Source organism: Tamandua tetradactyla, chromosome 13 (assembly GCF_023851605.1).
Source record: "Tamandua tetradactyla isolate mTamTet1 chromosome 13, mTamTet1.pri, whole genome shotgun sequence".
In the NCBI taxonomy this organism is placed as follows: domain Eukaryota; kingdom Metazoa; phylum Chordata; class Mammalia; order Pilosa; family Myrmecophagidae; genus Tamandua; species Tamandua tetradactyla.
Window position 1 is genome coordinate 1,527,576 of NC_135339.1, and position 13,420 is coordinate 1,540,995.

At 38.0% G+C, this 13,420-nt stretch overlaps 1 long non-coding RNA gene and 1 pseudogene across 2 annotated transcripts in view; one reads left to right on the forward strand and one right to left on the reverse strand.

Moving 5' to 3' along the window:
• The window catches only part of LOC143653451 (ubiquitin carboxyl-terminal hydrolase 48 pseudogene), a 32,122-nt pseudogene extending 24,870 nt beyond the window's left edge, over positions 1-7,252 (forward strand).
• The window catches only part of LOC143653473 (uncharacterized), a 163,416-nt gene that overhangs the window by 136,136 nt on the left and 13,860 nt on the right, over positions 1-13,420 (reverse strand). The window lies entirely within an intron of this gene.

Sequence of the window (13,420 nt, forward strand, 5' to 3'; positions counted from 1 at the left end):
TCTCAGGATATCATTTCATCTTACTGCTGTGTAATATTCCATCATTTCTATATACCACGTTTTGTTAACCCACTCATCTGTTGATGGGCATTTGGATTCTTTCCATCTTTTGATGATTATGAATAGTGCTACTATGAACACTGGCATACAAATGTCTGTGTCACTGCTTTCAGTTCTTCTGGGTATATACCAAGTAGCAGTATTACTGGGACATAGGGAAAGTTGATATTTAGTTTCCTAAGGAAACACCAAACTGTCTTTCATAGTGGCTGTATCATTACACATTCCCACCAGCAGTGCATAAGTATCCCAATTTCCCCATGTCCTCTCCTACATTTATAATTTCCTGTTTCTTTAATAGCAGCCATTCTTAGAGGTGTGAGATGGTATCTCATTGTAGTCTTGATCTGCATTTCCCTTATAGCTAATGAAAATAAGCATCCCTTCATGTGCATTTGTGCCATCTGTATTTGCTCTTCAGAAAAATGTCTATTCATATCTTTAGCCCATTTTATAATTGGGACGTTTGTTCTTTTGTTGTTGAGTTGTATAATTTCTTTATATATACAGGATATCAAACATTTGTCCAATGTGTGATTTCAAAATATTTTCTTCCATTGTGTTGACTGCCTCTTCACCTTTCTGACAAAGTCTTTTGAGGTGTAGAAGCATTTGATTTTGAAGAGTTCCCATTTTTCTGGTTTTTCCTTTTGCTGCTTGTACTTTGTGTGTAAAGTTTAGGAAGCTACCTCCTATTGTTTGGTCTTGAAGATGTTTCTCTACATTTTCTTCTAGAAGCTGTATGGTACTGGTTCTTTAGGTGTTTGATCCACTTTGAGTTAATTTTTGTATAGGGTATAAGATAAGGGTCCTCTTTCATTGTTTTGGCTATTGATTTCCAGCTCTCCCATGCCCATTTATTGAAAAGGTTATGTTGTCCCAGTTCAGTGGATTTGGGGGCTGTGCTGGTTTGAAAGGATGTGTGTCCCCTTAGAAAGCCATGTTTTAATTTAAATCCTATTTTGTAAAGGCAGAATAATCCCTATTCAATACTGTATGTTTGAAACTGTAATCAGATCATCTCCCTGGAGATGGATTTAATCAAGAGTAGTTGTTAAGCTGGTGTTCTAGTTTGCCTGCTGCCAGAATGCAACACACGAGAGACATATTGGCTTTTAATAAAATGGGATTTATTTTGTTAGTTCTTCAGAGGAAAGGCAGCTAACTTTCCACTGAGGTTCTTTCTTACGTGGAAGGCACAGGATGGTCTCTGCTGGTCTTCTCTCCAGGCCCCTGGATTCCAACGACTTTCCCCAGGGTGACTTCTTTCTGTATCTCCAAAGACTTGGGCTGAACTGTGAGTGCTGAGATGAGAAATGCCAAGCTGCTTAGGCTGTGTTACCTTGCACTCTCTATTTAAGCACCAGCCAATTAAGTCAAACGTCACTCATTGCAGCAGACACGCCTCCTGGTCGACTGCAGATGTAATTAGCAACAGATGAGGTTCACGTACAATTAGCTTATGTCCACAACAACAAAACTAGGTATGCTCACCTGGCCAAGTTGACAACTGAATCTAACTAACACAGCTAGATTAAGTGACAACATGTCTCCACTCATTTGGGTGGGTCTTGGTAAGTTTCTGGAGTCCTGTAAAAGAGGAAACATTTTGGAGAAGAAAGAGATTCAGAGAGAGCAGAGCAGAATGACATAGCCATGAGAAGCAGAGTCTACCAGCCAGCAACTTTTGGAGACAAAGAAGGAAAATCCTCCTGGGGAGTTTCATGAAACAGGAAGCCAGGAGAAGAAGCTAGCAGATGGTGCCATGTTCACCATGTGCCCTTGCAGATGAGAGAGGAACCCTGACCGTGTTCACCATGTGCATTTCCAGATGAGAGAGAAACTCTGTCTGTGTTTGCCATGTGCCTTCTTACTTGAGAGAGAAACCCTGAACTTCATCAGACTTCTTGAACCAAGGTATCTTTTCCTGGATGCCTTTGATTAGACATTTCTATAGAATTGTTATAACTGGGACATTTTCTCAGCCTTAGAACTGTAAACTAGCAACTTATTAAATTTCCATTTTTAAAAGCCATTCTGGGGCGGGCCGCGGTGGCTCAGCGGGCAAAGTGCTTGCCTGCTATGCCGGAGGACCTCGGTTCGATTCCCGGCCCCAGCCCATGTAACAAAAACCGGAAAAACAAAATACAATAAAACAAGAAAATGTTTAAAGATGTTTCCCTTTCTTCCTTCCTTCCTTCCTTCTCTCTGTCTTTCCTTTAAAAAAAAAAAAAAAAGCCGTTCTGGTATATTGCATTCTGGCAGCTAGCAAACTAGAACAGAGGCCTTGTCAAAATCAGTTGACCATAGATTTGCTAGTCTATTTCTGCCCTCTTGTTCAATTCCGTTAGTCAGAACTTTCATCTTTTTGCCAGTACCATGCTGTTTTGACCACTGCAGCTCTGTAATAAAGGTTTTCTATTTGAGTTGATATAAAGTTCGCAATGGACGGTGGTAATGGTAATACAACACTGTGAATGTAAACACTGAATATTTGAAATGAATAATTGAACTGCATTTGAATATGGTTAAAAAGGGAAATTTTAGATTGTATACATGTTATTCTAGAAATAATTTTAAAACAATATAGAATTATACAAACAATGTAAACAATGGACTGTAGTTAGTATTATAATTATAAAAATTTCTTTCATGAATTGTAAAAAATGTACCACACTAAAGTACAGGTTAAAAATAGGATGGTATATGGGAATTCTGTATTTTATGCATTTTTTTTCTGTAAACCTACAACTTTCCTCATTAAAAAAAATATTTATTTGAGGGACTGTTTTCATTTCTTTTGGGTTTGAATATGTTTTCAGTTTCATATAGGAGCTGGATTGCTTGGGTCTTATGGTAATTCTTTGTTTTAGTTTTTGAAAACATCATACTGATTGCTACAGCAGATTCACCATTTTACATTCTCACCAGTAATATATGAGGACTCTAATCTCTCCATATCCTTTTCAACACCTGTCATTTTCTGTTTATTTTTTATAATATCCATCCTAATGTGCTGAGACTGGTATGTCATTGTAGGTTTTTTGTTTGTTTTGTTTTTGTATTTACATGGTGGCTATTCATATGGAGCATCTTTTCATGTGCTTGTTGCCATTTGTATATATTGTTTGGAGAAATGTCTGTCCAAGTCCTTTGCACATTTTCTATTTGGGTTGTTTGTCTTTTTGTTTTGAGTCATGAGTTGCATGTATTTTAGACATTAGGACCTTATCAGATATATGCAATATTTTCTCCCATTCTTATGTTGCCTTTATTTATTGATAGTGTCCTTTGATGCAGAAAAATTTTTTCTGATAAAGTCTGAATTTTTTTTGTCCTCATGTGTTCTATGTTCTATGTTCATTTACATTATAACAGCTTAAATAGTGGCCACATACAAATTATTTTGTTCTTTCAATCTTTTAAATTTTTTCAATAGAGACCATAATGTATTGTCCAGATCTTGGTGGAGGTGTGATTTTTCAGTTCATTGTGCTACTTAAAGGATTTAAGCACCAATTACTGTCACAGAAAAATAGCTCTAACTGGCAATTTTTATAAATTTATTGGGAAAACTTTAACACAGGACATTTATGGTGTCCTGACAAAGCCAAGACAAGGTTTAGGACAAAATTACTGGTTGCACTTCTGTGTGAGACTAAAGGGAGAAATTTTTATTTGGTGCAAAATTTATATTTTGCATAGTGCATTTCCTAATTCTATTTGTATGGTCAGTTTAATTGAACATCATACATACATGGAACCTTAAATATGGCATGAGATTTTGTTGGATTGTCCAGTTTACTCTGATGCCTCCAATAAAGCACAGAGTGATTTGAATGGTGAATAAAGAAGTATTTGCAAAGTCCCCTTGGGGGGATGAGGAAAAGGGGGAAAGATTCAACTTCCCCATTTGGAGAATTCCTGATATTCTAGCAAGCAGTGGGGACAACCAAATCAATAGGCCAAGCCCTCGATTTTATGGCTCACCCTTATGAAACTTATCCCCGCAAAGCATAGGCTAAGCCTACTTAAAATTAGGCCTAAGAGTCACCCCCAAAGAACCTCTTTTGTTGCTCAGATGTGGCCTCTCTCTCTCAGCCAACTCAGCAGGTAAACTCACTGCCCTTCCTCTTACATGGGGCATGACTCCCGAAGAGTAAATCTCCCTGGCAACATGGGATAGAAAGCCTGGGAAAAGCCAAGATCCAACATCATGGGACTGAGAAATCCTTCTTGACCAAAAGGGGGAAGATAGAAATGAGACAAAATAAAATGTCAGTGTTTGAGAGATTTCAAACAGAGTCAAGGAGTTATCCTGGAGGTTACTGTTCCACATTATATACATATCCCTTCAATGTTTATGGTGTATTACAGTGGCTAGAGGGAAGTAACTGAAACTGTTGAGTTGTGTTCTGGTAGCCTAAATTCTTGAAGAGGACTGTATAAAGATATAATATTTACAATGTGACTATGTGATTGTGAAAACCTTGAGTCTGATGAAAACCTTGTGTCCATACTCTATCCAGGGTGTTGATAGATGAGTAAAAAAATATGGATAAAAATAAATAAATAATACAGGGAACAAAAGTTAAATAAATTGAGTAGATGGAAACACTAGTGCTTATCCCTGCTCTAAGGGGTAAGTTGTATGGTATGTATGACTTTTTTCTTTTTATTTCTTTCTCTGGAGTGATGCAAATGTTCTAAAAAAAATGATCATGGTGATGAATACACAACTATGTGATACTATTTGGTGCCGCTGATTGTATACCATGTATAGAATTATGTGTGTGAAGATTTCTCAAAAAAATTAAGAAAGAAAAAAAATGACTAGTTACAAAATGTGTCCTGAATATAGAATGCCTAGTGACCTTAGTTTGAAGGAGCCTTCAAGGAATACTGATAACATATCCAAACTTCTCTCTAATCCCTTTTAATTCATGGAGGACATTAACATTCCATCATATTTTTCTAGGGTGAAGAAAGAATTGACCTTTTTGATAAGAAGTTGCATCTCCATTCCTACTTCCTCTATTTCCATCATTTTCCACATCCAATCACACATCACATTGTACAAATTCCACCTTCTAAATCTTATATTTATTTTATAATGTTTCTTTTTCCTGTTTTCCAATATTGGACTTTCATCTCATTTCACTTCCTAATAGCTTCCTTATTGTTGTCTCTTCCACTGTCTTCCAATCCACTCTTTTCATAGAAGATTAAAGAACTTTTCTAAGTCACAAAACATCTCATTATTCTGCTTAAGTTATTGCTGGATATTATCAGAAACTTTGAGGAACACAATACTTTTTAATAGAGCACCTTATTTTCTAATGATCTGCTCTAGGAAAATAATTTTCAAAGTGAGCAAAAAGCAGTACAAGAATGTACAATTCTGAAAATAAATTTATAGTTAAAAAGGATGAATTTCTAACCTATGGCATAGCAATAAAAGGAAGAATTTCAGCGTTTTAGAGTAATGCTGCTTTCAGTTAGCAATAGCAGAGCCCTTTGAGTTTGTCTCTCTTGGGTGGCTGCAGAAGTGGTTGGATGAATCAATACCTACCAAGCCTATCAATAAACATGTTTGCTTGTGCTCTGACAATAAGCTTCATCAGATAAAATATCAGTTATGAAGAAAACACCTGAATATGCAACTGAAATTTTCTACAGTAATAATGGAGGGGGTCCAGGATTAACTGTGAAGGTATAGGGTAAGAAATGTGTGGTAGAACATTGCATTGTTTTCCAACTGAAGAACCAACTAAATGAGGAAGACAGAACTGTTAATAATCTATTAAAAGCAATTGTGAAAAGGCAATGACAGATTTTGGATGAAAATCCTCCTTGTGGAGTTGACATAACAACGAACAGATCTTGAACAACGAAATGATCAAGATAGTGATGCAGACCAAAGTAATGGGAAAATGAATGGCAACACCTTGAATAAAGATGAATCAAAGGAAGAAAGAAAAAAAAGAGAGGAAGGTTAAATTTAATGAAGACATTTTGTGTCCATATGGAGAGTTATGTAAATCAGAAAGTGAAAGGCTTGTTTCTAAAGAGGCTTGTAGCAAGCTACAACAGTACTTTCCAAACACTCCTTAGTTTCCAAGTTACAAAGAATGCTGTTCACAATGCAAGATTTTTGAAAGAGAAGGGGAAGAAAATGAAACCTTACATAAGATGATTGCAAATGAGCAAAAGACTTCTCTCCCAAATTTGTTCTAGGATGAAAACAGACCATGTCTCAGTAACTGGCCAGAGGATATGGATGTCCGCTACATTGTGTCACGTTTCTTCACAGAAGAATGGTGAAAGTTTGTGAGAAAGCCTACAAGATATAGTCCTGTGTCACTGGTTGGAAACAGTGCTCTTCTCTGTCCTCATGGGGTACTCATATTTACGTTTGTTTCCATGCGCAAAGAAGATTCTAAACTTCTATTTCTCATATGGCCCAGTGAGTGACAAATGATACAAAAGCTGTTTGTTATGGATCATGTAATTAAAATCACAAAAACTGAAGTAGGAGGTGCAGATCCTTCAGGAACACAGTATACTTCTGAGCCTAAACTCTGTCCAGAATGCAGAAAAAGTTTATTGTGTCAGCAGCAGAGGGATCTGCATGAACACATTCAGCCACCATCTACAGACATGAAGTGGTGGATAATAAGGTGATGAAGGGTTCAGCTCTGGAGCTAAATGTAAGTAGTTCTGAAACAGAGGAGGACAAGGAAGAAGCAAGCCAGATGAGAAAAAGATCCAGATTTTAATCAAAGCAAAGGAAGAACAAAGTGGGAAAAGATGTCCCATCAAAATTTGACAGAGTATGCAACACAGAAAAGTTCATGGTGAGAAATCACTTTTTGTTTCCACTAACCAAACACTAAAAGAATTGAAAATTCAGATCATGCATGGATTTTCAGTTGCTCCTTTTGATCAGAATTTATCAATTGATGGAAGAATTTTATGTGATGACTGTGTCACCCTTGGCACACTTGGCATAATTCCTGAATCTGTCATTTTGTTAAAGGCTAATGAATCGATTGCAGATTATGCTGCAGTGGATGATGTCATGCAAGCCTCTGAGTTGATCTTATTACTGTATGTCTTTTCAATTTGGATTTTTTATTCCCTGTGTATGCCAGAGCAAGGGTTTAAAGGTATTGGTCTACTTGGACATTAATTTTTTGAATACTTTCTGACTGCTCAGAAACAACCAGAGGGGAAGTTTGACATGTTTAGGGCATTAAAGAAAAGATGGATTTAAAAATTAAACCATTACATGACTCTTCCAAAAGGCAGAAATCCTTTCAAAAGTGACTGTCCCAAATGCTTTTTGTCAAATGCACCGAAGGACATCAGACTTGAAGGAAATGTCTCAGATTGTATATTTAAGGAGAAGGGGTCATGGGAGAAAAGGGGACAAGTAAAGATTGAACAAATTTAGTAGCAGTAACAGTAAATCATGTTTACATATGAGATTTATAGTCATTGGAGGGAATAAAGTTCTGTTTTATTTCATTGCTTAAATTTCACATGATGCATTGGTGTATAAAGGATTTTGTATCACAGTAGCTGGGACAAGATTTCTACTCTGAATACAAAGTTACTATTTAGAGACACAAACCTGCTTACTATTACCTGTCTTTGATTCATATTCTTTCAATAAAGCATGAAAGAACTTGCAAAAACAAATGGGAGAACAAGATTTCCATAGTGACCACAATACAATACTCAAAATGTTCAATCCTCCACAAAACATTACAAAAATATGAGGATCCAGAAAAGTATGGCCCAGTCACAGGATAAAAAATTTGACAAATTGCTACAGGAAAGCCCAGTGACTTCAATTACTAAACAAATATCTTAAACCTACTCTGCTAAACAGGATCAATGAACTTAAAGTAAATGTAGACAAATAATAAAAATCAGGAAATTTATATATGAACAAAATGATAATTTCAATAATGAGATAAAATTTATACAAAGGAAGCAAGCTGGATTTTGTAACTAAAATGAAATTTTCAATACAGGGAATCAATAGCAAATATAAGCAGGCAGAGGAAAGGATCAGTGTTCTAGTTTGCTAGCTGTTGGAATGCAATATACCAGAAACAGAATGGCTTTTAAAAAGGGGAATTTAATAAGTTGCTAGTTTACAGTTCTAAGGCCGAGAAATGTCCAAAGGCATCCATCCAGAGAAAGGTACCTTGGTTCAAGAAGGCCAATGAAGTTCAGGGTTTCTCTCTCAAGTGAAAAGGCACATGGCAAATGCTGTCAGGGCTTCTCTCTCAGCTGGAAGGGCACATGGCAAACATGGTGTCACCTGCTAGCTTTCTCTCCTGGTTTCTGGTTTCATGAAGCTCCCCAGGAGGCATTTTCCTTCTTCATCTCCAAAGGTCACTGGCTCATGTACTCTCTGCTTCGTGGTCCTGCAGCATTCTCTGCTCTCTCCAAATCTCTTTCTTTCTCCAAAATGTTTCCTCTTTTATAGGACTCCAGAAACTAATCAAGACCCACCCACATGGATGGAGATGTGTCGTCACCTAATCCAGTTTAACAACCACTCTTCATTGGGTTATATCTCCAGGGAGATGATCTAATTACAGATTCAAACATACAGTATTGAATAGGGATTATTCTGCCTTTACAAAGTGGGATTTAGATTGACACATGGCTTTTCTAGGGGACATATATACTTCCAAGCCAGCACAATCAGTGAACTTGAAGATAAGGCAATTAAAAGTATCTGTTCTGGGGAGCAAGAAGAAAAAAGAATGAAGGAAAATGAACAGGGCCTGAGGGAACTGTGGGACACTATCAAACATGCCAAGATGCCCATCCTAGGAATCCCAGAAGGAGAAGAGAGAAACAGGCAAGAAAAGTATTTGAAGAAATTCTTCACAAAGTTGATGAAAGATATGACTCCATACATCCATGAAGCTCCTCAGAGTGTGCTGCCTTGGCATGGTCACCCTTTAATAATAGTAATTCTAGCAAAACTTTCCTTAACTCTCTCTTTTCCTGGTCTCTTTGTCTCTGCCTTTTTTGGTTAGAACTCTAAAGCTCCCCACTTGTCATGGGAAGTTGTGACTGTTAACTGTATTGTTACTCAGAAAGGCACACCCATAGCCAGCCTGGAATTAAATGCCAAGGTGACTGCATATTCTTTCTATGTGACTGCTGCTGAGGTATCTTTGGAAACATGGCCAAGTGCATTGAATTTAATACAATCTTGGTCCAGACTCATTACCTCCACACTATCATGAAGCTGAAGCTGGAGATCAGGTAAGAGGTGACCACCTACCAGCCTCAGATGAGGAACCCTCATCCACTATCAGTTGCAGCCTAACAACAGCAGAGTGCTCTGAGATGCAGGACTTCCATGATTTCATTGCTAAGAGGAAGAACCACAGTTAGCAGAGAAAATTGACCAACTCAAGGTGGAGGAACACTCCAGTGTCTCTAGTGCCAGTCTGGACTCCAGCATTGAGATCCTGGGTACAAGCAACCTGGTGAAACCCATGGCTGTCTCAAAGAACTATTCCTAGCCTTCATAAGCCCTCCTCTTTCAGATTAGCTGCCTGCAGGCTCCTCTCTTCTGTTTTGCTGGGAATTCAGACCACCCAACTGTCTCAATGCTGAACCACCCATCCTATTTGGACAGCGGTTTATTGTTGGTGAAGCAAAGACAAGTTTTAGAGGTGAAAGGGAGACTGATACAGAAGACTCACTCCATTTCCCCAAGGATAGTGATAGGTGTCTTCTCTCATCTTGTTATCTCAACTTTTTAAAATCTTACTGGGATCTTATAGCAGACCCAGCTGCCCTCTGTATTTTTTTTTAAATCAGAGCTACAGGAAACACCTACTCTGGAAGCATTTTTGCCTGAAGATTGTAACCCTGAGGATCAAAAATGATGAATCTGTCCCTTCTTGGTGCCCTTCAAAACTCCTTTTCAGCATGCACATTGATAAGGGCTGTGGAATGGAAATTATTTCAAAGTAGAGAGAGGACTGGACCCTGAGGACTCTTCCCTATAATTCCCTTTGACAGTGTGAGGTGGGGATAGAGATGCTGCCTCTTACATATTCTCTATTATTTGTTCTTCTATTTTATCTAATCCCATTTCAAGACAAAATATAGACAAAAATAAATCCAGCTGTTTTAGTTTCCTTAGTGCTAAAACAAATACCACACAATGGGTTGGATTAACAACAGGAATTCTTTGGGCTAAAGATTCAGAGCCTAGAAGGCTTGTTCCACCAAGATATCAGTATCTTCTGGCTGGCCAACAATATTTGGGGCTCCTTGGCTTTTCTGTTACATGGAAATGCACATGGTGCATGGTCATCTCATTTCTCTTCTGGGTTCCGTTGACTTCCAGCTTCTGTCTGTTCCCTACTTTGGTTTCCTCTCACTGTAACCAATTTCCTTTGCTTATAAGGACTGAAATCATATTGCACTAATGTCCACTTTCATTCAATCTGGGCACACCTTAATCTAAATCTTCAAAGATTCTAATTACAAATGTGTTCACAGCCACAGGACCAGGGATTGTGCAAAAAATGATTCAACCCACAACAACAGTTGATAGAGATACTGTTTTCCATGGTACTCTGGAGAAATTATTCCATGGTGATCCAGTTAAGTTCTAGCACCTTTGAGGCCAGGCTTGGAGGTTCACTCTGACCCCAAGAATGTTCTCCTTAGCTTTCTCCTTGTTTGTTTCTCTGGTAAATTTCTAGTGGGTCTATAGTTAGCTTGTTCCTTTCATGCAGCTAGCAGTGTTCTTTTAATTGTCAGCCACCCTAACCCCCATTGTATCCAACAGCTCCCTTCAGTTTGAACTTCCTCACACTCAGTTCCAAATAAGGACAATTCTCTTGGGCAGATCTTCAGAGCACCTTCCTGTGCCCTGCCTCCCACAATGAGAAAATCCTCTGTACTATTGAGCCACAGCTGAGATCTGGGGCAGTGGCCTACTTCTCTGAAAGTCACCCCTGCTTTACATGCAGGGCATTCACTGGGGGCTGTAGTCTTCAGCCTTCTTGGATTTCCATTCTTGCATGAAATCTCCATCCTACAAGCACACTGTGGCAATGGAAATCAGGGCCCCAGTATTGTTGACCTGTCATGCCTGGAATTATTCTCTGGCTATGAATATGGGTAATAAAATGGTGCCTCTGACCTCTTGACTGCACTTGCCTGGAACAGATTCTGTGTAAACACAGCTTGGGGGCAGGCATGAGAAATGCTGGTGGCCCCTGCACTCATGGTAGGTACAGGAAGCTGAGGGGAGAAGGAGGCTTGTGTTCTTGGCTGTACATGCCTGGAACTGGAGATCTTATCACTCCGATCTGCATGGAGGGGAGGAAGGGAGCATATCATGGATTAAATGCCACGGACTCTCACTGCTCTTACTATGATTTAGTAGATATTCTTGAATAAATATTTCTTCATTTTCTTTATGACCTTAGGACAGTTTTCAGAAACTTTAAAAGGTTGTTTAAAAATAATGTTTACTAGTAAAGGTTTTTCACTCAGGTGATGGTCCAAGGAGTTCTCAGACTGCCATGCTTGATGTTATCTGCTTTATTTTTTACCTGAATGCATTACTAGAATAATATGGATCAGAAGTGGTATGAGTGGACATTCTTGCCTTATTGATCTTAGAGAGAAACCATCCAGTGTTTTGTCATTATGTATAGTGCTAGCTGTGGGATTTTCAAAGCTGTCCTCTAGAAGTATAAAAAGTTGTCTTGTACTTCTAGCTTGCTGAGAATTTTTATTGTGAATTATTGTTGGCTATTTATCAAATGCTTTTTTTGTCCATCTATGCAGATGACTGATTACAAATAGAATAAATCTGAACAGGCCTACTCCAAGACATATACTAATCAGACTGTCTAGTGCTGAAGAGAAAGAGAAAGTCTTGAAAGCAGCATGAGAAAAGCAATCTACTACATTCAAGGGAAAACACATAAGACTGACTTCAGACTACTCAACAGACACCATGGAAGGAAGAAGGTAGTTGCATAATATTTTTAAGATCCTGAATGAGAAAGGCCTTCAACCAAGCACTCTTTTTCCAGTCAAGTTATCTTTCAAACTTGAGGGAGAGATTAAAATCTTCAAAGACAAAGACAGAATGAGAGAACTAGTCAACAAGAGACCAGCCTAGAACAAATATTACAGGGAGCCCTGTCAGCTGATAAAAAAAGACATGAGAGGGAAGTCTAGAGGAACACACACAATTAAATATGAGTAAAGGTAATTCAAAGGAAAAGAGAGAGAAGAAAAGTAATATACAGATCTGACAAATAAAAACTAAAGGGCAAGATGGAAGAGTCAAGAACTGCCTTTTTAGTAATTACTTTTAATGTTAATGGACTAAACTTACCGATTAAAAGATACAGACTGACAGAATGGATTAAAAAAACATAATCCATATATATGCTGTGAGAGTGAAAGGATGATTGAAATTGAAAGGAAAAGATCTTCTATGCAAGCTACAAGCAAAAGAAAGCAGGAGTAGTAGCTATACTAAGAGCAGACCAAATAGACTTTAAATGTAAACATGTTATAAGAGACAAAGAAGAACACTACATATTAATAAAAGGGACGATTCACCAGGAAGAAATAATAATCATAAATGTGATGCTCTAATCAAGGAGTTACAAAGTACATGAGACACATATTGGAAAAACTAAAGGGAGCTATAGACATATCAGAAGTAATAGTGGGAGACTTCAATACACCACTCCCCACTATAGATAGAACAAACACATAGAGAATCAACAAGGCAATAGAGAACGTAAACAATAAGATAAATGAATTATATCTAATAGACATATATAGATCATTACACCTCAAAACACCAGGATACAAATTCTTCTCTAGTGTACATGGAATGTTCTCCAGGATAGATCATATACTTGGACTTAAATTGAGTCTGTACAATTTAATAAAGATTGAAATCATTCAAAGTACTTTCTCTGGTCACAAAGGAATAAAGATGGAAATAAATAATCACCAAAGAACCAGAGCTTTCATAAATATGTAGAGATTAAACAACACACTCTTAAATAATCAGTGGGTCAAGGAAGAAATTCTTAGAGAAATTGGTAAATATCTGGAGACAAATGATAATGAGAATACAACATATCAAAACTTATGCAGGCAAGCCATGGTGGCTCAGTGGCAGAGTTCTCACCTGCCATGCCGGAGACCCAGGTTCGATTCCTGGTGCCTGCCCTTGTAAAAAAAAAAAAAAAAAAAGAAAAAAACTTATGGAATGCGAGCCGACCCGCCCGCCCTCCTTCTCCCCTCTTCCCCCTCCTGCTCCGGC